At 41.1% G+C, this 26,791-nt stretch overlaps 1 protein-coding gene across 4 annotated transcripts in view; it reads left to right on the top strand.

Annotated features, from left to right (window-relative positions):
* The window catches only part of CXADR (CXADR Ig-like cell adhesion molecule), a 252,397-nt gene that overhangs the window by 211,358 nt on the left and 14,248 nt on the right, over positions 1-26,791 (top strand). For all 4 annotated transcript variants that reach the window (XM_077997939.1, XM_077997938.1, XM_077997936.1 and 1 more), the window contains one exon: positions 274-357. The gene's annotated coding sequence lies outside the window, so the exon portion shown is untranslated. The remainder of the gene's footprint in view (positions 1-273; positions 358-26,791) is intronic.

Raw genomic sequence — 26,791 nt, 5'->3', positions numbered from 1 at the left:
TCGAATTGATCTATTACATAGCAACAAATCATGGAAACTTCAGGTATGTAGCATTCTAAATCACTGACCAAGATGATGGTGGTATTTTATTTCTTTTTCTTTTGTTTTTTGGAGACAAGATCGTGTTCTGTCACCCAGGTTGGAGTGGCATAATCACGGCTCACTGCAGCTTCAACTTCCCAGGTTCAAGTGATCCTCACACCTCAACCTCCTAAGCAGCTGAGACTACAGGCACGCACAACTACGCGTGGCTAATTTTTGTATTTTTTGTAGAGACAGCATTTCACCATGTTTCCCGGGCCGATCTTGATCTCCTGAACTCAAGCGATCCACCTGCCTTGGCCTCCCAACCTGGTGGTATGTTCTTCATAATTGTTTAATAAGTGCTACAACTAAGTGTCCCAAAATGTATTGCCGATTTATATATGTAGTTCAAACTTCGCTGAGAAACTAAGAGGCTAAGTTCTCTTTCTGTTATCTGCCTGGACATATATAAAGATGTATGTTTGGAGTTGGCAGCCTTTTTTTTCTGTTAGATGAGTAGATACGGAGAGTGCCAGGTACCCTTCTTTGTGTTTTCTCCCCTCTTTTCCCTTTCCCTTGGGTTATAGTCCTTTTGATCCAACTTATATATAACCTTATAGAAAGGAATAGAGGGTTAAAAGCTGTGGTGTTTGGGGCCTCCTTCCCTCCTTTCGGAACACAGTGCAATCCTAGGGCTTAGGCCATTTACCCTTTGGGAGCTGTATCTCTCCACAAGGACAGAGGGTTAGATTTTCAATTCTTGGAGACAATAAGTTTATTCATTTGAAGCAAAGCTCCAAAAGTCTGACCTTGCTAAGAAGATGCTATTATCCGATCTCCTTCCACTGGGGAGAAACTACTTTTCAATGAAAAACTGCTATTGTTTTTACAAAGAGACAATAGAATTTATACTAAATTGCAATGAACATGATGTAGACCTTGTGGAAGGCAATAGGATTGAGAAATTATTCCTAAATGAACTCAGACAATGCACAAAGAGAACATAACTTGTGTATACAGAGGCTTTGTTCCTATGAGCCTTGCTATTGTAAAATCTCACTTAGTCAAAGAAGCAAAGATACTTCAAGCAGAATCCTGAGAATTCTTAGTCATTTGCTTCCTAATTCTGCATTCCCTGCCCTTCCCTGGTGTGCTTTTAGGTAAGTATGGAGAAGATGAATGAACACACAGGGAAATAGAACAGAAATGTTAACTACACTGTTCACAAGAGTAACTCAATCACACTTTCTTATGTGCATTAGAATTGTAGAGATGAAGAGGGATTTGATTCCAATCCCCTCTTTTACTCATTAGGTAAAAGGAGGCACAGAGAATTTAAATGACTTGTTCAGAATCACATAGCCAGTTTTTGTTAAGTTGGGATTAGAAAACCAGCAATTGTTCGTACTATGACTACATCGACTCCTACTTTAATGACAATATTTATCCTTTCCAGAGTATTTATTGACCTCTATCTCATATAGGGTACAATGCCAGTCATTGGTTATGAGGAGCTGAATAAAACAGACACAGCCTTGGCGTCATGGAACTTACTCAAAGCAATCTGGTGGGACAGTAAAAAATGGTACCATTCAATGCAGTCTGGTGCTAATTAGACCACAATCAAATTAAACTCTTCTTAGCATAGCTTACTTATTGAACTGATGGGAGAGCCAGCAGAGTTTCCTTTAGGATACTCTGATTCACAAACATTCTAAGGGGAGAAAGTTTACTCTTGGATCCTGCTTTTATTAAAGAAGTTAGAGATTAAGGTTACAGACTTTTTTTCTGTTACTTTGCTGCAAGATCTGTCCTTGTTCTCACAGAAGCTTGGAGGCTGGTTAGTCAACCTCAGCTCTTCCTGCTAAGGTTGAGTCCTATAAAGCCTCGTTCGTCTAATTTAGTTGTCAAGGAGGGCCACTTTTTACCCAGCCTCTTCTGGTTTAAACTCTTTGTCCAGCAGAAGTGATTGAAACAAATAGAAAGAAAGACAAGTTGCTATTTTAATATAGAACATTTTGGTTTGGTTATCTGGAAAAAGATTCCAGAGCAACAGAAAGAAAAGACTCAGTTATGCTTCCTGCATAAACATCTGAGCAGCAACAGTTGAGTAAGAAACACATGTAAAGACAAGATGGGATGGAAATGTATTAGGATAAGCCACATGGAATTCCCTGTATGCAACAATTTTGACCTACAAAAATGGTAATGTCCTATAATTCAAATATGTTCTATTGCATGTATCAAAGTCAATTCAATTTAGTAAATGTTCATGCTTATTTTTGAGCAAGGGCCTTGGGTAATTTTACCTTTGCGTGACTCAGTTTCCTTATTTGAAAAGTTGGTATGATAGATTTTGTTTACTTATTTATTTACTGTTAAAATCAATTCGGCCGGGCACGGTGGCTCACGCCTGTAATCCCAGCACTTTGGGAGGCCTAGACAGGTGGATCCCGAGGTCAGGAGATTGAGACCATCCTGGTTAACACGGTGAAACCCCGTCTCTACTAAAAATACAAAAAATTAGCCGGGCGTGGTGGTTGGTGCCTGTAGTCCCAGATACACGGGAGGCTGAGGCAGGAGAATGGTGTGAACCCAGGAGGCAGAGCTTGCAGTGAGCCGAGATGGCGCCACTACACTCCAACCTGGGCGACAGAGCGAGACTCCGTCTCAAAAAGAGAAAAAAAAAATCAATGAATCTAGCCAGGCACATGTTGGTCCTACAGAGATAAGGACGCTAGGTGCCACGTTGGTTGGCTCATACTGGCACCCTTCCCTTGGGATTACTTAGGCCTTTCTTCCTAAGCCTCCTTGTAGCAGGTTGAAATTACTCTATTCAAAGCTACTGCATCTCAGTTCATTGGCTCCAGCACATTTATACTGCATTCGTGGTCTTCAAGCTCAGCCTTTTGAAGTCAATGCTTCATAATCCTGGATACATATTAGAACCACCAGGTGAGCTTTTAACATGTACTGATGCCTGGACTCCACCCTAGAGCTTCTGAGTTGGTGGTTCTGCGAGGGTGCCAGGGCATCAGTGTTTTTTAAAAAGCTCCTTAGGTGATTCTCGTAGGCAACCCATGCTGAAAACCAAAGAGCCCTGAGAAATAACTGGATGCTTACACATTTTGATGAGAGATGATCAAGAGACACCAGCATCCTGAGGACTTTTCAGGTCATATTTATACTGCTTGTTTGGTTTTTCTTGCAGCTTTTCCCATCTCATTCCCTATCCTTCTGCATCAGTAAGTTGTTAGTGAGGAAGGAGTCCTTGTCCCTGGAAATCCTGGAGCTGACACTGGAGACACGAGGGTACCTGGCCAGGGAGGGTTCAAGCTACTGCTGTTAGGATTCTCCTGTTCCCAATGGGAATTCCAACCAACTTAAAGGTGGCAGCGAGAACTGCTTAGGAGATACATGTATCCTTCTGAAACATGCTAAGTGGGGGACCCTGAGCTGTATCACCGCTGTGCTATAGTTGATTCACTTATTTGGTCTTCTGGGTGCAATCTGCGGTTCTGAACACAAGCCCTTGTACCATTGTCGATATCTTTCCTGGCCCAGTTCCCTGTTTCATTGTGCTGGCTGAAATTTTATCCACCCTTTAAAGTTGACTCCAAATACTACCTGCTCCATAAAACCTTTCTTAAGTCCACCCCCTGCCAGTCTTGCATGTTGTTTTGAAGTTCGATAACATATGGCAGCAGACAAAGTAGAAATAGCAATGGGCTGGGGACCATGCCAAGCTCCACTTCTGTGCAAACCAATAGCACTGGAGCATGTATACTCATAATCAGTTTTTGTTGAATGGCTGCATGACTGACTAAATGGATGAATCGGTTGCCTTGGGTGAGAAACTGTTTGGAGCCTTAATATCTTTATCTGTAGAATAAGGTCATGCCTGGGTCTTGTTTAATGGTGAGTCCCATCCTTCTATCAGAATCAGAATCACTGGGGGCCTGAGAATCTGTGTTTAACATATACCCTTGGTGATCATTATACTCAATAAAATTGGAAAAGTATTGAACTGGTGGTTATCTGTTCAATCAAAACAATGTGATGGCAGTTGCAAATGTATGACATTGGTATTTATAAATATTAGAAATTCCTTTTTTTTTTTTTTGAGATGGAGGCTTACTCTTTTGCCCAGGCTGGAATGCAGTGGTGCAATCTCGGCCCACTGCAACCTCCGCCTCCTGGGTTCAAGTGATTCTCCTGCCTCACCCTCCTGAGTAGCTGGGATTATAGGTGTGTGCCATCACACCCAGCTAATTTTTGTATTTTTAGTAGAGATGAGGTTTCATCATGTTGGCCAGGCTGGTCTCAAACTCCTGACCTCAAGTGATCCGCCCACCTTGGCCTCCTAAAGAGCTGGGATTACAGGCATGAGCCACCACACCCAGCCAGAGAAATTATTTTTGTTGAAGGAAGGTGGAAGAAATCTCCGGGTTGAAAAAACATTTAAGTGGTGGAAAAATCCTGAAATACTCCAGGAATATTAGGATTGTCTCTAGGTGGAGTTAAGTTGGGGCAGAGTGAGAATGACACACATGAGTATCATTAATTATTTGCATACCCTTCCCCTTTACAGTCAATGATTATGCATTAATTACCTGGTCATCTGGCTAAGCCAAGCACTGAGGATAAATGAATGATTTTTGCCATAACCTTTTTATGTAGATGTGGCCTTTATTATTATTCATCCTTGATGATGTCAGCTCCAGAACCAGGAACAGAAGCCCTAGGATGTAATTGAGTCCTATTTCCAAAACTGTCTCCTTAGAAGTTCCCGAGTCTGGAACTATGAATTAGAACTTCTTGCCTTCCTCCCTCCTTCCTTCCTTCCTTCCTTCCTTCCTTCCTTCCTTCCTTCCTTCCTTCCTTCCTTCCTTCCTTCCTCCCTCCCTCCCTTCCTTCCTTCCTTCCTTCCTTCCTTCCTTCCTTCCTTCCTTCCTTGCTTCCTTTCTTTCCTTCTTTCCTCCTTTCTGTCCTTCCTTCCTTTGTTCCTTTGTTTTTTTTTTTTTTGATGGGGTCTTGCTCTGTTTCCTAGGCTGGAGTGCAGTGGTGTGATCATAGTTCACTGCAGGCTTGAACTTCTGGGCTCAAGAGATCCTCCCACCCCAGCCTCCCAAGTAGCTGGAGCTGTAGGTGCATGCCACCATACCCAGCTAGCTACGTATTTTTTTTTTTTTATTGGAATCTATGGATGCTGTTTTCCATAGGAATGACTCTCTGAATTTTATAAATGAGATAGGTGGGGAAGAATAAGATTTTCTTTATAGGCTTTTTTTTTTTTTTTTAGCTATCTTTGCTGTAATGTACCGAATCTAAGTGAGGATTACAAGTTATGTTACAGGTTTTTGGACTGAAAATCTTCTAAAGATGATAAGTCACCAGCTGTGAAGACTTTATTCCTTCCCAAATCAGTATTCAACTTCAGACGAATTTTCTAGCCATCAAAGAAAGAGTGGACTTGCTGTGTTTCTGATTAATTTTCAGTGACCTTCTTGTTAGAAAAACGCTTCTATTTCTGACTGTATCACTGAGCCACTGTGTGACCTTAATTATGTTAAATGCTTTGGGATATCTTGGTTTCACATTCTGTAAAATGGAGATAAAATACATTGCATACATCTTTCAGAAACAACATGAGGATTAATGAGATAATGTTATTAGGTGTATTAAAGTCACCCAACTTTTTTCATATTTAGATTTCTAATTCATTTCCTAACACTAAAATAGGGTCATGTATTAAAATATAAACCAAACGACTATGCAGGATTAAGATTATAGTGAGTTGTCATAGTTATTTCCCAAAAAGAACGAACAGATGACAAATAGGATTAAGAAGCTTCTATATATAAATCCTATATATACATCTTTCATTTTACTTTAATTCTGTGTTTCACTAATACTTTGGAAGAGAGAATCTTTTACAGTTCTAGGAATCTTGATCCATATGCCAGGCTGTCTGCTTAATTTAAACATTACCAAAATGAATTAAAATCTTACATTGTCAATAATAATTTGCTTTACTGAGTAATGAGGGTGTTATCCCTAAGCAAGCATTCAGCCCAGAGCCCAGCCCCTGGTAGAGTGTTATCTCTGGAACAACTCAGTCCTTGCTGGAGGAAACCCACGAACCAAAATTCAGAGGAGCTGTCCATCACTGCTGGCCCATCCATCATGCTGTTGCCCTACCTTGAACAGGGAATTTGCCTGCCATGAATTTCATCATTGGCTGTATTTCATAAGTCGAGGCTGGTAATCAGACAGGGTCACCCTGAAATCCCATCTGGTGAGTGAGGCATCACGTGGCTACATTTCTCTTCTGGATGGATGGCGTTTCCCAGCATCTGGAGGTTTTAAAGGTATGAAAAGCAGCTTAGAAAAGGCCAAGGGAGCAGCTCTGCTAGCACATAAGTGGACACAAACAACAGGAATTGGAGATTGGGTGGGAGGAGAGGGGCGGGAGAGTGGAAAAAAGAGGGAAGAGGAAAAGCAGAAAAAAAAAAAGAAAAAATATAAGCCAGGTGGGAGGAAGGAGATCACAGGATTCTACATAAAAGTGGGGATAAAGGCCGGGCACGGCGGCTCGTGCCTTTAATCCCAGCACTTTGGGGCCAAGTCGGGCGGATCACAAGGTCAGGAGATCAAGACCATCCTGGCCAACACAGTGAAACCCTGTCTCTAATAAAAATACAAAAATTAGCCTGGTGGTGGTGGTGCGTGCCTGTAATCCCAGCTATTCAGGAGGCTGAGGCAAGAGAATCGCTTGAACCCGGGAAGCAGAGGTTGCAGTGAGCCGAGATCACACCACTGCACTCCAGCCTGGGCGACAGAGCAAGACTGTCTCAAAAAAAAAAAAAAAAAGTGGGGATAAAAAGAAAAGAGCACAGATAGTGTGATAAACCAGAAAGTTACTTACGTTTACATTTACTGGGATGATAGGTTTGGGAGGTGGCAAGTCGACCTGTACCGATTTTCCCAAGAGTATTTCATTTTCAAACTGTTTACTTATATGTACCCCACTGGAGCCTTTCCATAAGATAGGCCAATATTATCCTTTTTGCATATGTAAAAAAAAGAGGAAAAAAAAGCTTAAGCTTGTAAATTTGATGCAATCCTATTTGTTTGTTTCTGCTTTTGTTGCTTCTGTGTTTCCAAGAAATCATTGCCCAGATCAATGTGGTGGAGCTTTTCCCCTCTGTTTCCTTCTAGTAGCTTTATATCTTCAGGTCTTATGTTTAAGTCTTTAATCCATTCTGAGCTGATTTTTGTATGTGGTGTAAGACAAGGGTCCAGTTTCATTTTTCTGCATATGAGTGTCCAGTTTTCTCAACGCCATTTATTGACGAGACTATCCTTTTTCTGTGGGGTGTTCTTGGCACCTTTGTTGAAAATCAGTTGACTATAAATGCGTGGGTTTATTTCTGTGCTCTCTGTCCTGTTCCATTGGTCAATGTGTCTATTTTTATGTCAGTACCATGCTGTTTTCAGTAGCACAGGATCCAGCTAAGACTCTGGGAGGGGTCCTAAGAATGTGATTATATCATCACATATTTTTGTAAACTTCACGAGAGGAACTACAGTCTTCAGACTGGTGCAGTCTCTTTCCTTTCTGACTTCCCCTTCATCATGGTTCATCTCATGCTGGGTGACGTTGGGCGTTTTTGGCAATTGGCTGGGGGAAGTTGAGTTGGGGATGCATTTGGACAGAGCAGAATATATTTGGGGGCTTCTGGTCACTTCCATGTATGGTTAAGTTGTGGCTAGTTGTTCTGAGGTGGGAGTAATTCCCAGATGTGTCTCATGGAAGCTGGTTCTGTTAGCAGAAGAGGAAAAAAGCTTGGAATGGAAGGCATTAGAAACTAATTTGGGGAAAATTTTTCCAGTCATCAAATGTGCAAAATTGCAAGCAAAGAATTCACTTGTTTTTGAAGCCTCATCAAAGTGGAGCTTCTCTTTTGCAGCACATTGTAATGATAAGTACCCTCTTTTTCTTTTTTTGATGGGGATCCGACAAAACAGAATTTACTATAATTTTTGTGTTTATAAAGTAAAATGAGTCGTAGTAATACAAGTACACCTAAATGTGAAGTTACTTTTTAAAAATAAATCCCAACTATAATATTAGAAAAGCAATTTTAGTCAGTCATGTTAAAACTAATTTTAAACACCTTTTAGAAAATATTACAAAACTGTCACCATATAAAGATATTAATGAGTATGTAGCAAACAATGTAGGGAGAAAAGTATTATATGTCAGGCAGAATAAAAACATCTTATATTTCAGAGGTTTTTGGTAGTTGTGGCTTTTATCAACTTCTAAATTTTTTATTTTAAAATATCTATCTATCTATCTATCTATCTATCTATCTATCTATCTATCTATCTATCTATCTATCTTGAGACAGGGTCTCACTCTGACACCCAGGCTGGAGTGCAGTGGCATGATCTTGGCTCACTGCAGTCTTGATCTCGGGGGCTCAAGTGATTTCTCACCTCAGCCTCCTGAGTAGCTGGGACCATAGACCCATTACCGTCACACCTGGCTGATTTTTTGTTTGTTTTTGTTTTTGAGAGGGAGTCTTGCTCTGTCGCCCAGGCTGCAGTGCAGTGGTGCGATCTCGGGTCCCTGCAAGCTCCGCCTCCGGGTTCCCGCCATTCTCCTGCCTCAGCCTCCCGAGTAGCTGGGACTACAGGCGCCGCCACCACACCCGGCTAATTTTTTGTATTTTTAGTAGAGACAGGGTTTCACTGTGTTAGCCACGTTGGTCTCAATCTCCTGACCTTGTGATCTGCCCGCCTCGGCCTCCCAAAGTGCTAGGATTACAGTTGTGAGCCACCGCGCCTGGCCACACCCAGCTAGTTTTCTGTATTTAATTTTTTTAATTGCTCTGATTTTATTTATCATATAAGTATTTCCCTTCATACTTAATTTTAGATTAATAATTGGGTATTTTTCTTAAAGAGAGTCTCTAAATCACGTATAATCTTTAGTTCCTACAAAACCTGGATTGAATCTTGAAAAGATCAGATAAATAGTTTTTCTATGGTCACAGAGAAATTGACAAAAGAAGCCAACAGAGCACAAAGCAGCTGTGCTCTGTTGGCTTCTTTGGCTTTCTGCCTAGTACCTTAGTCTTTCTCTAGCTTTAAGAGAAATGTTAAAGCCAGTGCTACATTAGATATGCGTTCTAGAAGGTATTTACATATTTAAATTGATGTCACAAAATACATGAACATCAGAGGGATGTGACCCAAAAAGAAATGATTAATAATTCAATGTTTTTATTAAGTGGCAAATTTAGTTATAAAAAGATATTAAGTAAAATAGAAAATTAGCTGCATTTACTGTTTGTTTTATATGTAGATGAATACAGTGCAAATGTATATTCAACAGGCAAGAGGAATAGCATCAAACTTGAAATCAGAAGGTCTTGATGAAAAGCCTGCTTCTACTTCTAAAGTGCCTGGAAATGTGGTAGATTTGGTTACTTGTCCCCATAATTATCTCTCTTTTACTTCTTGAGCTGTAGCCCCACAGCTAGACTACATTTCCGTCTTCTTTAGGTTAAGAGTAGCCATTAGAGGCTAACTTTGGTTAATGGGTTGCAAATTAAAAATATGTGGGCAATTGTGTGCAATGTCCTTAATAAGACACTGCTTCCTAACCTTCTTTCCCCTTCCCTCTGGGCTGGCGTGCAGATGTGGTGGATCCATTTTACCTAATGACACGGGCAAACCCAAGGGAACCGCAAGATAGGAGCCTGGGCCCTCAATTTCATGATATCTTTTGACTGTTTTAGGAGAGAAAAATAAAGAATAATTTTTTTTGAGCTATTGAATTTTCGAGATCTTCTTGTAAAAATAGCTTATCTTGTGCCCTAACCAACACAGTGAAATATTGGCAAGTCACCACCTCTCAAAGCTTCCATTTCCTCGCATGTAAAATAAGGGCGATAAATCAAGCCTGGTAACATGTGTCGCAGCTCTGAGTATTAGATAAAATAATGTAGATCAGAGATGAATACATTGCATCATATAAAATGTTATTTTATATTTTAGTATTGCAGCTACCAGAGGGGAGAAAATAAGATGAAGGTTTTATTTCCTATTTTTTACATAAACTTTTTATTTTGGAATAAGCTAAGATTAACAGAGAATTAGCAAAATAAGTACTGAGTTTCTGTATACCCCTCAATCAGTTTCTCTGATGTTAACCATTTACATTCTCATGACAGATTTGTCAGAACTAAAAACCAGCATTGGTACTTTACTGCTGCTTAGGTTATTTGGATTTCACTAGTTTTTCCATGAATGTCCTTTTTCTCTTCCAAGATCCCATGCAGGAGATAACATTGCATTTGTTGCCATGTCTTTTAGTCTGTTCTGTTCCGAATACTTTCTCAGTCTTTCTTTATTTGTCATGATCTTGACAAATTTGGGGAGTACTGGCCAGGTATTTGGTAGAAGGTTCCTCTGTTTGAGTTTGTGTTTTCATGATTAGATTGGGGTGATCGAGGTGGGGGGAGGTATATTAGTCTGTTCTCACATTGCTATAAAGAAATACCTGAGGCTGGGTAATTTATAAAGAAAAGAGGTTTAATTGGCTCATGGTTCTGCAGACCAGTCCAGGAAGCATGGCAGCTTTTGCTTCTGGGGAGGCCTCAGGAAGATTCCTGTCATGGCAGAAAGCAAAAGGGGAGCCAGCATTTCACATGGCCAGAGCAGGAGGAAGAGAGAGAGGAGGGAGGTGCCACACACTTTTAAACAAGCAGATCTCAGTATCGCAATGACAGCTCCGAGGGGGATGGCGATAAACCATGAGAAACTGCCCCCACGAGCTAATCACCGCCCACCAGGCCCCACCTCCAGCATTGGAGATTACATTTCAACATGAGATTTAGACGGGGACACAGATCCAACCCATACGGGGGGAGGATTTTATTTTTAATGAAAAGGGTAATTCAGAATAAAAACGCAGTGTGTGTGTGAGAGAGAAAAAAACCTCCTTTTTCAATTTGATTGCCTTATCGACTCTGACTGCTGTTCTAGTTAGCATACTCCTGTCATAGAGCAGAATTGCTTACTGAAGCTCTATGAGGTACCTTTGAGAATCACGACAATGCATTCAGCCTCCTGTCTTTGTCCTGATACCTCTGGAGAAGACTGAGTTGCTCTCTACTGCTTCTTTGTCGCATTCATTCCAGAAAGATGTCTAAAAAGCACAGGGTTGTGAGTCTGGAACTTGATGACAGATAGACCAGTGTCTAGTCCAGTTGAACAGAAAAGAGTGTATTTTAGAAAAACTGTCCATTGACAGCTTCATACCACAGTGAACTGATCAGCAAATCTTCAACACATTGGGATGGTTTTATTGTTATTGTTTTAGTTTTTCAGAGTGAGGGAGGGAGGTAAGAAGGAAGGGAGAGAGGGAAAGAGGAACAGAGGACTATTACAAAAGCAAATGTGAATTATAGATGAGAAAAGAGATGGGACTTGGTGAATTTAGAATCTTAAGGAAAAGTCTAGATGAACAGGGAGACTAAAATCTTTTCTTGGATGCTGACCTATAGTTTGACTCCCCAGATACAAAAAGGAGAAAGCAGTATTTTGATTGGGACAGGAATTAACCTATTTCTTTCTTTACTTACTTTTCAAGGTGAGCAAGATCTGGGAAAAGGCCTGCTAGCAAATTTTGTTTTTACTATTTCAAACAAAGATAATCATTTTGAAAGGCATTAGACTTTCAAAAAAATTTCAAAAAAATTTAATTATTTCTGACTACCCAAGGTCTTGATTATGCAAAATTCCCATCAGAACACACACACACACACTCTCTCTCTCTTTCCTATACTTAAGAAAAAAATCGAAATTCAGAAAACTATGACTGAAGAGAGCTTAATTTTGATTAAATTTTGGGGTCCATTCTTTCAAGAGCCCTTTCAGCTAAATGCTCAAATCCAGTCTGTGGGTAGCTCTCAGTATCTGTCTTTCTTTTAACGTCTGGCTCTGCAAATCTTGTCCTGGCCTCCAGAGACAACATCTCAGAGGGCGCTTGGTGTATTTCAACTTAATCTTTGTCCACACACTCCTTTCTCTACACTTGGCTTTCCTCTGACCATGTATCTTTTTACTGACCATTATTTCTCTACTTCTCAATAATCCCCCTGCCCAGCTCTCTCTTACTTCAGCCTCACAGCCCAGTCTTCACCACACTCTGCTGACCCTTCTTAAATGCATGTCTATTCCATCCATTTCTTTCTATCTCTATTGGCAGGGTCTGGTACAAGCCACTACTGCTTTTCTCCTGGACTAATTCATAATCTCCAACAAAGCTAGAGTGATATTACTGAGACATAATTCTCTTTGTATCAGTTCTACATGCTTTAAGCTTTTCATTGGCTTCATTTTTCTTTCCTTGAGGGCAGTCAAAATTCTGGAGAAAATTGCTGATAATAGATGTAGCCCTGTTCGATCTGGTTCACCCTTATTTCCCTGGTCAGATCTCATTGCATTCCCTCCCGCTGTCCTTATTTGCCATCTCTCCACCTGCTTTCCCCCCCTTGTCCTTCCCATCTCTCTCCATCATTGACGCTGCAGTCACTCCTTTTAGTCCCTGGAGGATTCCCTAGTTTTGCTTTCTCTTCTCAAGGCCTTCAGTCAACACTCTCCAAATCCCCCTCCTTTTCCTCTTTTAGGATGCTATGGTCTCATTCAATCCCCAGGAAAATCTTCCTGACCTCCTCTTCTACTAATTTAGGTTGGTTTTCTCCACTGTGTGTCCATAGAACTCTAACTTTCCCTTTAGTAAGTCATCCTTTTTTGTGATTATTCATGGGCTTGTATTTCCCTTGGTATTTAACTCCTTGTTAAATAGCCTGTAAATAAATTTCTTAACCATTTCAAAGATGTACGCATCCTAGAACCTCTCATGAACCACATTACAGAGGAACGGAAGATTCACTTGAGTTACAAAATATGGCAAGTAAATAGTAGAAGGATCTATTATCTGTTGTTTTGTTGTTTCTGAGACAGGGTCTCTTTCTGTTGTCCAGGCTGGAGTGCAGTAGTGTGATCATGGCTCACCGAAGCCTCCAACTCTTGAAGTGATTCTCTTACTTCAGCTTCCTGAATAGCTAGTACTATAGGTGTACACCATCAGGCCCAGCTAATTTTTAATGCTTTGTAGAGACTAGGTCTTACTATCCTTGAACTCCTGGGATCAAGTGATCCTCCCATCTCAGCCTCCCAAAGTGCTGGGACTACAGGTGTGAGCCACTGTGTTTGCCCTGGTTTTTCTTCTTAGTGCACAAGTTTTCTTTTACTATACACATATTGATGACTGCTCTATATTGTACTGTAAAATAGCTGCAACCTGTAGGAAAATGAAGCAGTTTCTTTTTGATAGTATAGTCAGAATTTAATTTTCTCTATTCCTTTTATCTACCCTAAACGAGGGCCCATAGTAGAAGGCACTGGGTGTTGTAGTTTAACAAGTTATGATACTTACATAGAGAATTAAGCATGTCTGGGATTACTCACAGAAAAATGACTAGCTGTAACCTACAACCTTGATTTTGTTACATGTCTGCATAAGTAGTTACATTCTTTTTTTTTTTTTCTTTTTTTGAGACAAAGTCTCACACTGTCACCCAGGCTGGAGTGCAGTGGCATGATCTCGGCTCACTGCAACCTCCACCTCCTGGGTTCAACCGTTTCTCCTGCCTCAGCCTCCCGAGTAGCTGGGATTACAGGTGTGCACCACCACGCACAGCTAATTTTTGTCTTTTTAGTAGAGACAGCTTTTCACAATGTTGGCCAGGATGGTCTCGATCTCTTGACCTCATGATCCACCCGCCTCGGCCTCCCAAAGTGCTGGGATTATGGGCGTGAGTCACCAGTGCTCGGCCAGTAGTTATATTCTTAAATTGATATCCAAATGCAGTTAATTGTAACAACTGTGAGAAGGGTTGCATGCTTCCAGAATGATGAATTATACATGAAGAGAAAAGTACAATTATCAGTTTTGATAGAAATTTTGAAAAGATTTAGAATCTCTGATTTAGATGTGATAAAGGTTTCTTCTAAACACTTGACTCTTATGTTGAAGACTCCAATGTGTCTACACTTAACATTTCTATTCCTTTGCCTTCCATTTTCGTGAATGTTGATATGTTTGATTATGAGTCTCTCCCCTTTGAAAACATTATGTATTTTCCCTTGACTATTTCTAGAGGAATAGTTTTCATTTTAAGTTATAAAACTGGTTTTAAGTTTAATCTTGAAAAATTTCCTTTTGGAGCTAGAAATCTAGATGTTGTTCTTTGGAAGCCATTGAATATAACTAACACATTTCTGTCATCTCTATGTATATCTACTCACATTTAGAGATGAAGTGCAATTACACCTATTTATAGTGTGATGTAACTAGGAGTCTGAGTTTTATCCCAACTGACATAGTGAATTGTGGAAAAACGTATAAGAATGTTTCTGTGTTTTTATTACAGCTCTGATTGACTTGCTGTGACAGTCTATCCTCCTAACAAATGCAATATTACTGCTAAAATGTCCCCATTCAGCAGAAATGCATAAACAAGGAAGGGAAGTAATGTAATTTTAGCTTATATTTACCTTTGACTTGTGGTTCCCAGTTTTGGATGGCAGCCACAAAAAACCAAGCAAATTCCCAGGATGCCAGGCCACAAGGCAGTTTCCGGCAACAGTAAGTGATTGCAGCTTTCTTAGAACTTTCCAAATATAACTTCTTCATAACAAGTATTTAAAGGCAAATAGAGTTACATTCTCTTGCTTATGAACATCTATCTTATAAACATCTGTAAAAAGAAAAGCTTTAGACAAATTAAAGGTAACAGCATTTAATCGAGCAAAGAACTCTGTGCGTCGGGCAATCCTCAGAACCAGAACAGGTTCTGAAAGACTTCTGAGGCTGCCACATGGCTGGTTAATGTTTGTGGACAAAAAAAAAAAGGTCACTGAAGAACAGAAGATGGAAGGAGGTGTGCAGACAGATCAGCTAGTTAAAGCTTGGTATTTGCCTGTTGAACCGGGTTTGAATAGCTGGCCACCTGTCATTGACTGAAGCTTGGCTGCCGTGATTGGCCGAGACTCAGCTATTTGTTACAAAGGCAAATTCCTAAGTCAGATTTTCAGTTTGTTTCCCTACTAAGTTAAATCACAGGTTGTCTTGTAGGGCTCATATGGAGACTTTTAAAGCTTAAATTTAGTTTAACACATCTCTTATGTGCACTTTCCTGTTGCTGCTGTCATGGTGCTCCCCTCCCTCCCTGATGTTGGGGACTTTCTTATTCTGTTGATCCAGCTGACAAAATCCTGTGGTTGTTCATACCCTTCACACATGCCTGCCACCTCTCCCTTTCCTAGTGCCACTGCTGGTGCTAACCGGTCTTGTCACCCCTCTCTTCTTGATGCTGGAGCGGAGTTGAGTTTCGTAACTCTGGGCTTATGGACATTCTAGATACAGCATGAACTGGAACTCTGAATGTGTTTTCCTTTAGGAATTCACATGGTAAACCACCTTATTCATCTGTGTGGAGGGTTGAATGGTTTTTTTCCTCTGCCTTAGAATGAAATCATCACACAATAATAGTTGCGTGGAAAGTCTATTAAACACTGACTTAGGAAGGGTGGATGGTAATTTGTGAAAAACTGGAATTGCCTGGGCCTCCAGCACTATTCATATTTATGTAGTATATATATTAATTTAGTAACAAAATGGATTATGATTTTAAGAAACGTATCAGTTTTGAAACAAGCAAAACTACTATTGTATGAGTAGTGTAGGGGAAGAAAAATGTGATACCTTTTTTTTAAAAATCAATTATAAGAGTAACAATCAACACTCCTATAACAAAAACAGGTTAACAAGAGAAAAGCATAACAACTTTATTTAACCAAAGTTTTATGTGACACAGGACACTTCAGAAATGATGACTCAATGAGCCGGGGAAAATGGCTTACTTTTATGCTTAGGTTTGATGAAGAATGGACAGCCATGTAGAAATGTGATTGAACAAAAATAGTACAATCTAGTGGTAATAGACCAAGGTCTATCTGTTCAGATTCTTCTAGATGTCTCTGGGTAGCATTTCCCCTGAACCCCACTGTATGGGGCAGAACTCCTCTGGAATGAGGGTCTTCAAGGCAGAAGGGAGAAGGCAGAGAGTAACCTTTCTAGGGTTTATGGTTTGCTTTGAAGAGAGGTTCTAGTTTCTATGACACCTTAAGTAAGAGAAATCCTGGGGTTGGTGTGATGGCTCATGCTTGTAATCCCAACACTTTGGGAGGCTAAGGCAGGGGGATCACTTGAGGTCAATAGTTCAGAACCAGCCTGAGCAACATGGTAAGATCCTTTCTCTATTTAAATATATATTTTTAAAATAAAAAAATAAAAGAAAGAGGAATTCTGGTTTCTATTACTTGCTTTGGAGCAGAAAGAGGGTTGGGAGATAGGAGAAGGTCAGAGAGATTTTGATTCCGCGCTGCTTCTGAGGTCTTTCCATTTTCTTTAGTTCGAAGTACTCAGCATACCAAAGTGCCATAGTTTGGGGCATCATTTTCTGAGTTTGCAAAATAGTATAGCAATCAACTCAAAAGTAAAACACAAGTAAAACAAAAGTAAAACTACTCAAATGCCAGTAAAACGACTGGCATTTGAGTAGCCCTGTCCCATGTTTACAAAAGTGTTGGAATTCTAGAATTTTGCCAATGGATAATTGTGACAAATGCAGAATCAAGATGACTGGGAATAATATTGAGTTTGACCTTTCCCTTTTACCACTCCCATCTCTAAAACACATACATTTGGAAAGCAGATTTAGAAATATTCAATGCTTTTTCAGGTTATCTATGCTTAAAAATTTATTTTTAAACAAAATGTTGTCTGTTGAGCCTAAATCACTAGGCTCTTTGGGAATTTAGTAAGAAGTAATTGAATGTGAAACAGAAGGTACAGGTGGTTGGGGAGGTCCTGTGACTTCAGGAATGAATATGAATTTCATTATTTAAAATGAGATACTCAAAGTGGAAATCATACAGGAAATAAATTGTTAGAGGAAATAGAAACTTCTTTGGTAAGAATTAAGTGATTAAGTGACTGAAAATGGTCTATCATATAACCATATAATTATATGGATATTTTTTCTTTGATGAAAGGAAAAACTGGTCATTTGGGGACTAAAATGGAGGAACAGAGTGGGGAGAACAAGCTAGGAATAGGGAGGATTTTTATTCTGCAGCCAAAATCTTCCAATTGATGCCTTATCCTTTTAAAAGAATTATGAGGATTACATTTTCTCTAAAAGATGAAGTTTCAGTACATGATTTGTGTCTTTTACTATTCTACCTTTACACTTACAATTTCTTCACTTAATAAAAGCAGCTCTATGGAAAGGTACCTTCAAAAGTATCAGGAAAATTGTGAGTAGCAAGAAGACGGGACAAACTGAGAAGAAGCAGGGCAGGGAGGGAATGAGAGGAGCTGAGAGTGCAGACAAGAAATTACTTCTTAGTACAGAAACATCTGCTCACAGAAGAGAAAAGGACGGGAGGGGCAACGTGCTTACAGAAAGGAAATCAAAGTCAAAATATCATGCCAAGCTAGAGAGAAGGCAAGATTCGGAATCCAGGAAACTAGGTCTGGATTTAATGTTCAGAGATTCAAGTGTATATCAAGAGACTCACACAGAAAAAGGCCAGGAAGGGTAACCAGAATTCCAGGCCAGCAGAACTCAGTTCAAATTATTGGAGTGCATGAAAAACACACCATGTCCCGGAAACTCTTCTGGGTGCATAGTTCGGAAGACACAGAGAGCTAAGCTGGCATGTGTGGGTGTCTAAAGGCTTAAGTGACAGAAGGGACAAACAGAGTAAGGTGTGGGTAGGTGGAAGGGAAGAAAATATCTCTTTTTCTACTCATCTTAGGTTCATGGGTGAGGCCCCTATAAGGCCCTTGGCCCACAAACGATTTGCCGAAAATTACCAACATAAGGCAGATTGATTAATAAAAGAAAAGGCACACAAATTTATTAACATGTATACACGAGAGCTTTCAGAATGAAGACCAAAAGATACAGAAGAAATTGTCCATTTTTATGCTTAAGTTTAACAAAGTATGGACAGCCATATAGAAACAGGATTGAACAAAAAGAGTACTCTAATGTTAATAGACAGAGTGGGAAACCCAGCAAGCCCTGAATAGATTCTTCTCAACCTCTCTCAGCAAGCATTCCTTTCTTCTCAGTATGGGGAAGGACCCTCTCTGGAATGGGATCTTATGACCTACAGTCAAACAAGGTAGGTCAGATAGTTTCTTTATGGCTAGTTTTACATAGAAAGGTGGAGGGAATATTAGAATAATAGTTTTAGGTTTTATGATTAATTTGGGGGAGAAGGGTTCTGGTTGTAAGACCCACCGGAAGGAAGAAGGATTCTAGTTTCTATGGCGAGCCTTGGGAAAGAATGGGACTGAGAGATAGCAGGGCAGGAGAAGGGCAGAGAAAAACTTGCTGCTGAGGCTGCTTCTGAGGCCTTCATTTTGGGCTGTTGTTTTCTGATCCACAACGTTCCCCATTGTGAAATTTCCCCTAGAAGTTTCATAGTCCAGAAATAGAGTTGCTGGATTGTCTTATAGGCCATTAAACCAGTTTTTCAACCCAGAGACTAGGCCAGTCCAGTTAAATAGTTAACAGTTGAATCAAGCAGTGCTATTGTCGATGGGCTTCCCCCAATGTCAGTCCTCTATGTGATTTGAGCAATTGGATATTCAGTAAGAGGCACTTCTATGTATATCAAAGAAAAACCAAAGTTAATGGTTAGAACAAACTATAAACTCAGTTTTTTAGTCCAGAGGTCAGTTGACTGTTGACGGTTGAGAGGATTTTTAGATGTTGAGCTTGAAGCATGTTCAGATGAAGTCAGAGAAGATAGTGGCAATCTGGTTTGCAGTTTACATGAGATATTCCAGGAAACTTTCTGCAAAGGCAATACATCAACAAACATGAAGACTGCTCATATATTTAGTTGCTATAGTGATTTCTCTTAAAATTTATGTCAAGTCGTCTAGCTTCAGCTTTTGGGGCTTTAGGAAAAAAGCAGTTTTAATTTCAGTGATTCCCAGTCAGACATATGGGGAAAAATGGGATACATTAGTTATAGACTTGTAGCTACAGGAGAGTTCAGGATTGAATCCCAATTGTAGATAAACAATAAAAACTCAAAAGTAATAGATGAGGCTATAATCTAATAATAACTGTATTATATAGCTTTTTTCTGAAGCGTAATTTCTCTCTCTCTGGTTCCCCATTTTTACCAAGGTTGTACATAATACAACCAATTTATTTGCAAAACACGTTTTACTCTTATTAAACTTGGCCTGATGATTTGCATAGAGTGCAGCAAGAATAGTGATTCGCTATATAGGCTCCTTTAAATTGACTTTGCTGGGACTTTTAAAATAAGAAATCTCAAATTAGACTTTTAAAAGACTCTCTAGGCTAGCCAAGCTTAGAATTTATCTGTAAATTGGGTAAATTCTTCTCTTCTTGAGTTCCCAAAATAACTTGAGCTTCATGGATCTGTCAAGAAATTGACATTCTGGCCGGGCGCGGTGGCTCAAGCCTGTAATCCCAGCACTTTGGGAGGCCGAGACGGGCGGATCACGAGGTCGGGAGATCGAGACCATCCTGGCTAACATGGTGAAACCCCATCTCTACTAAAAAAATACAAAAAACTAGCCGGGCGAGGTGGCAGGCGCCTGTAGTCCCAGCTACTCGGGAGGCTGAGGCAGGAGAATGGCGTGAACCTGGGAGGCGGAGCTTGCAGTGAGCTGAGATCCGGCCACTGCACTCCAGCCTGGGCGACAGAGCGAGACTCCGTCTCAAAAAAAAAAAAAAAAAAAGAAATTGACATTCTTTACTTACGACAGGTCAGAAACTTTGTAAAGAAATTGCTTAGACAAGGTACGTGCTAGTGTTTTGAAGGGGCTTTTTATTAATTCACTTCAATTCCTCAAAGCAGTCTGGTTACATGCCACTCCAGTCAAAGCCTTGGTAAAATAACCAGTGTTTCCAATTGTGTCCTGTTACAAAAGAAAACAGATTCTTATTGAATTTATGCAAATAACTATATTGCCATAAATTAAGAATACTCACAAATTGTTTCCAATTCTGGAGAAATATGGTAGAGAGAAAAATGCTTTCATTTTGCTTGCAAAAGTGTATTTTACCCAATTTGTCATAAGTTATAAATAGCTTAAAAGAAAAAAAAAGTATAATTAAAAAAAAAAAGAAAAAAAGTTCTCTTTACCCTGGAAAACTAAACATTGAAAGAATCAGCAATGTTTCTAACCAAAAAAGTCATTAAAAGTCATTTCAGACAATATGAATAATCATACCACAAAGTACCAAAAGGTATACCAGAGTCACTATATCAAGACCAGTCATACGTATACAAATGTTTTTCTTTCACTAATGAAAACTTTGCAGAGGAGACAAGTGGTAATTTTCATTGGCTGCTCAACCAGATTATGCATAGAGAGCGGCTGGGGGTCTGACTGGTAGAAAAATTCTTATCCTTTTGCTGGCTTGTCAGGTTCTTGGGTTGTCTTCTTTGTAGCTTCTAGAAGAGCACAGCAGGTTTGGTGATCCTGTTTATAACAACAAACTATAGGAGCCAAGGCCCTTGGCCCCCTAAATTTTTGCTCAAAATCTCTGACATGAGGCAGATTGATTAATAAAATAAAAATTTATTTATTTATTTATTTATTTATTTATTTATTTATTTATTTATTTATTTTAAGACAGTGTCTTGCTCTGTTGTCCAGGTTGGAGTGCAACGGCATGATCTTGGCTCACTGCAGCCTCAATCTCCTGGGCTTCAGTGATCCTCTCACCTCAGCCTCTCAAGTAGCTCAGGCCACAGGGACCATGCCTGACTAATTTTTTATATTTTTTCTAGATATGGGGTCTCCCTATGCTGCCCAGGCTAGTCTTGAACTTCTGGGCTCAAGGGATCCTCCTGCTTCAGTCTCCCAAAAGTGGTGGCAATACAGGTGTGATCCACTGCGCCCAGCTTCAAATTTACTTAATGTGTATACATGAGTCTTCAGAATGAAGAGCCAAAGATAGAGGATATTGTCCATTTTTATATTTAGATTTAACAAAGTTAGGTAGCCATGTAGAAATGTGATTGGATGGCCAGGCGTGGTGGCTCATGCCTGTAATCCCAGCAATTTGGGAGTCCAAGGAGGGTGGATTACTTGAGGTCAGGAGTTAGGGGCCAGGCGTGGTGGTGGCTCATGCCTGTATTCCCAGCACTTTGGGAGGCTGAGGCAGATGGATCACGAGGTCAGGAGATCGAGACCATCCTAGCTAACATGGTGAAACTCTGTCTCTACTAAAAATACAAAAAAAAAAAAAAAAAAAATTAGGCAGGCGAGGCAGTGTGCACCTGTAGTCCCAGTCACTGTGGAGGCTGAGGCAGGAGAATGGCATGAACCCGGGAGGCAGAGCTTGCAGTGAGCCGAGATTGCACCACTGCACTCCAGCCTGGGTGATAGAGCAAGACTCTGTCTTTAAAAAAAAAAAAAAAAAAAAAGGAGTTCGGGACCAGGCTAGCCAAAATAGTGAAATCCTGTCTCTACTAAAAATATAAAAATAAGCTGGGTGTAGTGGCGGGCGCCTATAGTCCCAGCTACTCAGGAGGCTAAGGCAGGAGGATTGCTTGAACCTGGGAGGTGGAGGTTGCAGTGAGCTGAGATTGTGCCACTACACTCCAGCCTGGGTGACAGAGTGAGAGTTTGTCTCAAAAAAAAAAAAAAAAAAAGAAAAAAGAAAAAAGAAATGTGATTCGACAAAAAGGATAGAATCTAATGTAAATAGGCTGAGTGGGGAAACCCAGCGAGCCCTTGTCTGTCTAGATTCTTCTCAGCCTCTCTGAGCACACATTCCTTTCTTCCGGGTATGGGGCAGGATCCTTTCTGGAACGGGGGATCTTACGACCTTTAGTTGAACAAGGTAGGTCAGATAATTTCTTTGTGGTCAGTTTTTACACAGAAAGGCAGAGGGAAAATTAGAATAATCGTTTGAGGCTTTGTAACTAACTTTGGGGAGAAGAGGTTCCGGTTTCTAAGACTCACCGTGGGGAAGAGGGAATCTAGTTTATATGGCTAGTCTCCAGGAAAAATGGGACTGAGAGATAGCGGGGCAGAGAAAAACTTTTGCTTCTGAGGCTGCTGTTGAGACCCTCATTTTGGGGTGTTGTTTTCTGAGCCCTAACATTAACAAGAGAAAAGTCATACCAAGTAAAGTTTTACATGATATGGGAGCCTTCATAAGGAAATGAAGACTTGAAGAAACAATGAAACCTGAGTGCTTTTTACAGTAGGTTTGATCAAGAGTAGAGAGTCATGGAGAAATATGATAGGACAAAGAGGGTTTAAACTAAATGTAATCAACGGAAGGAAACTTAGTAAAGTCTATTTGTTCAGATTCTTTTTGTGTCCCTGTGTCTTCAGACATAAGGATGTTCCCTTCTTTTGGGTATAGGGAGGGTGTTATGACCTGCTCCAGAGAAAAAGGGTAGGGCAAGATCAGAGTGACCGTCCTACTTCTGTGATTTTCTTAAATTCCTTCGGCTTTGGGGTAACGTATTTAACCCCACCATGGGAAAGTGGACAACAGTATCAATGGCTTCTAATTCTTACAGTAAAAATGTCTCATAAATATTAAGTAAAACCTGGCTTTAAAGAAGGTAAAATTGGATTTATCCAACAGTGTTTCGGGGAAGCATTTCTAATGATTCAAGGGGACAGAAAACTGAACAAATGAGGTTGGCAGTGTTGAATATGTGTCCAGGAGCTCACTGAGGAGGGAACTTGTCTTAGTCATCTCGGGGTCTTTAGGATCTAGAGCTTAGAGCTGACTTATAGCTTAATAAAGTGTTTACAGTTCCTTATAAGATCCTTTAAAATTCTTCCTTAGTGACCATGGGAAGGCAGTTTTTATCTTCCCAGAAACAGATTTGAATAATTTAAAACCGGTTGTAGCCACATTGGGGTTGTAGAGTATCGAAGTTAACAGCTGAGGGGCTGAATTCAAGCTTCAGACAAATTAATTTTTTTTTGTCTTAATCAGCTCAGATTGTAAAACATCATTAAATTTAGATTCCCTTGGAAGAGAAGTACACTCTCCAGTTTTAAACTTTCTCTGTACTCTCTTAAGGTTCAATAATTTGAGTCTCAGGAATAAACTGATAGCAGACAGATTGACAGAAGAAAAAGCATACAATTCATTACTTGCAACTGAACAGAAGCCTCACAAAATGTAAGAGTTAAAGAAAGACCAGATGACTAAAGTTGTTCCGCCACACGGAAAGGAATTGAAGCTGGGGTGCCCTGGAGGTGGTGGCAACAAGCTCTGGGGGCAAAAGGAGGAACTGCACAGTGAGAAAGGCTGTCTTATGCAGATTAAGTCTCTTTGGCAGCAGCCCTCAGAAGAATAGGTGATAGCCAGTGGTACAAGTTTCTCTGAAGGAGGTTTCAGACTATTATTCTCTTTCTGTGAGTTAATCTTTCGTGGTTGCTATTTTCCTGGGGGAACTTCCCTCAGTCAGATAAGGCAAGATCAGAGAAAGCCCTCACCTGCATTTGCTGCTTTCTAGGTGCTCTAGGTTTGAGGTTTAACGCAGCATATTTGAGGGTATCATTTTTTGAGCTGCAACACAAGAGTTCCTTATTATATGACAATTGTTTTGCTAGCCTCATGCCTGAAGGCACTGGAGTTTGACCCTTTCTCAATCCCTGGGAAAGGAAGAAGCGCAGCTAGCTGAGTGAGCTGATGTAAAAAACCCAACATCGATGTTTTCAAGCTTGCCCTGCTACATTAAGTGGCTTCCTAAACTAGGGGAAGATACTTACATCTTCGTATTTGTTCAGGTCACCTCTCTGGTTTCCCATTGCCCTATTAGCAGGCAATCTAGAACCTCTTTCTTAATGACCCGCTCCAGCCAGGTAGGTCCTATTTGCAAACACCAGATTTTCCAGGCACCATTAGACACTGTGTTATGCCCAGACTGTTTGTTCCCCAAAGAAGACCACCAGAGTCCAGAGTCAAAGCCAAGCGGCAAGGATCTTTACTACAAGTTCGAACTTGGTCCCTCCTTTACACAGTATACAAGAGGGCCCCGAACAATGCGAGCGTTTGCTTTTTATAGCCCGAAAGTTGTAGGGGAACAAAGAAATTCCTGCGCTTTCAGTAACCTTGTACGGCTGTCTCCTTATCGGAGACTTTCCAGGTGGTGTTTGTACTGAGCTCAGGGAGTTTGAGAGATATATGGTGGTGGGATGGGAGGATGGGATGTGTTTGTGCTAGGCTCAGGGAGTTTTGAGCCCGGGGCTGAGGAATGTGCCCAGCTCCTTTCATTCCCCCCTTCTTTTCAGGTATCTTCAGAGCCAATCTTGGGTCTCATAAGTCTGATTCTGTTTCAGCGTTTACAGGTTGGTATTGGGCTCTGAGGACCATGAGTTGTATGGTGTCAAATCTCTCCCTAATAAATTGTAAAATTCTGTTAACAGCACAAGGTCCTACGGTAAGCAGAAATAGTAGACTTAGCAGGGGTCCAAGGAAGGGGGCTAACAGAGAAAACATAGAGGAATTCCACCATTGGTCTGCAGCTGAAGCAAACTGCCGTGTTTTTACTTCAGTGCTTAACTTGCGTAACTGTTGGACCCGGTCCTCTACAAGTCCTGATTCATTTATGTAGAAACAACAGTCTTCTTTTAGAAATATACATGTACCACCTTTTTCTGCAGTGAGTAGGTCTAGGGCCCTCCGGTTTTGCAAGGTTACCTGAGCTAGGGACGTGAGCTGCCGCTGAAGGGAGGCAAGGGACTCAGCCGACTCTTCCATAGCAACGGCAAATTGTTGGTATAACCTGTTACTTTCTATGAGGGTGTGACCTAGGGCTCCCCCCGCCAGTCCGGCCGCAATGAAGGATGCGGTGAGGGAGATTCCTGCAATGAGGGGGAGAAATATGGCTCGTGCAGGTCTTGGTCTAGGGTCTGGGTGAATAATAGCACTAGTCCAGTTACCGGTATACCCTAAGAACTCGCCAGCAGTTAGTAGAGTCAACCGGGGAACTAATGTGACAGGGAGACATAGTAGGTTATTAACAGAAGGACTAGGTAGGTTCTTAGATAAGGTTCCATTACACCAGAAGAATATGCCTGATGGAGCTCTTAAGGTAATATTAGGGGGCGTTGCAGTGATGCTGCAGAGGCTGGAATTGGTTCCTGAGAAACAGTAGGGAAACTTCTCCTGACTGGGGTTTAGGTATAGGGGCACGTTCAGGATAGGAGCATACGAGTGGTTTCGGAGGTTGTTAGCTTGGGCAAAGGTAGAGGGTCCCCATGGCAGAGGGACAGCTGTTAGCGGTGGACGCCCTAGAGTGGCGCACAGGAAGCAGCCAGACAGGCTATGAAGTCCTGTAAGGTTAGCAAGTTCTAGTCCTTCTTGTAATAACTTTAACCAGGAGAAAGGACGTAAGTCTTGTGTTAGTCTGTTTTCCTGTCGTTGGATATTCCCGTGGACCAGGGGCAGTACTTGCACTAGGCCTCGCCACAGATAGAGGTGACTGCTAGGCCATGTGGAGGAGGGGGAGTAGTATACAGCCCCATGTTGAGGTGTGGTCCAGCGGGAGTTCCAGGGGTCTCTAACTATCCATGTATATGGAAAGTCTTTATCCCGTCTACGATAGAAGGGCCATTTAGGGTCTAACTGTTTTCTCTCTCCCCAATAACGGGGCCTGTGGATGTTACAATAGTTATAAGGACAGCCAGCATTTTGGTGCCACCAATAGTGTTTACAATTGTATTTAGTCTGATCAAACTCAAAGCATATTATTGGTGTCATAGGTTTGGCTATTTGAAAACCGGTAAAATTTAGTAGAATTGGGCTGTTGCACCCTGAGGAAGGGCAATCAGCACTGGCCAATAATTTTCCGGGCTTATGAGGTTGCCCAGGGTGGGTTCGGTTTTCATAAAGCCAGAATCTCCAGACAAAGGGATTATGAGCTGGTTTTGTGATTTCTCCAGCGGCCACTAGGGCGACTAACATTAGGGTTAGACTATCTAACTGCATGTTTGCAGTGAGCTATGTTGTCGGCGCAGGGTGAGTTTTAAGGGGTTGTTCTTAGCTCTGTCCACAGTCCACGTGTCCGGTGTTTCAGCCGCCGCCGTGATTGGTCCCAGAAGATCAGAGGTTGGGTCCACTGGCTTGACGTGGGTGTAGTGGATCCACGATGCGATGCCTTCTATCTTCAGGGCGGTGGGTGTGGTTAGGAGTACCTGGAGTGGTCCTTTCCACCTGGGTTCTAGGGTCTCTTGTCGGTGTCGCTTGACCAGGACCCAGTCTCCCGGCTGGTACGGATGGGGTGTCGGCGGGGGACCGGTCTCATATAGTTCTTTCAGCTTGGGCCAGATTTCTTGATGAATTTTCTGCAAGGCTTGTAGGGAAAACAAGAGTTCAGAGACATTTTCTGTTTCGGACTTGAGCAGATCATCTTTTAGGCCGGGAACTAAGGGTGGGGGTCTGCCATACATAATTTCATAAGGAGTAAGGCCTAGTCTGTAAGGGGTGTTACGGGCCCGGAACAGAGCGTAGGGGAGAAGGACCACCCAATTAGCGCCAGTCTCCATAGTCAATTTAGTTAAGGTCTCTTTTAA

Source organism: Macaca mulatta, chromosome 3, assembly GCF_049350105.2.
Source record: "Macaca mulatta isolate MMU2019108-1 chromosome 3, T2T-MMU8v2.0, whole genome shotgun sequence".
Lineage (NCBI taxonomy): Eukaryota > Metazoa > Chordata > Mammalia > Primates > Cercopithecidae > Macaca > Macaca mulatta.
Note: the sequence above shows the minus strand (reverse complement) of the source record. Positions and strands in the feature narration are given on the sequence as shown.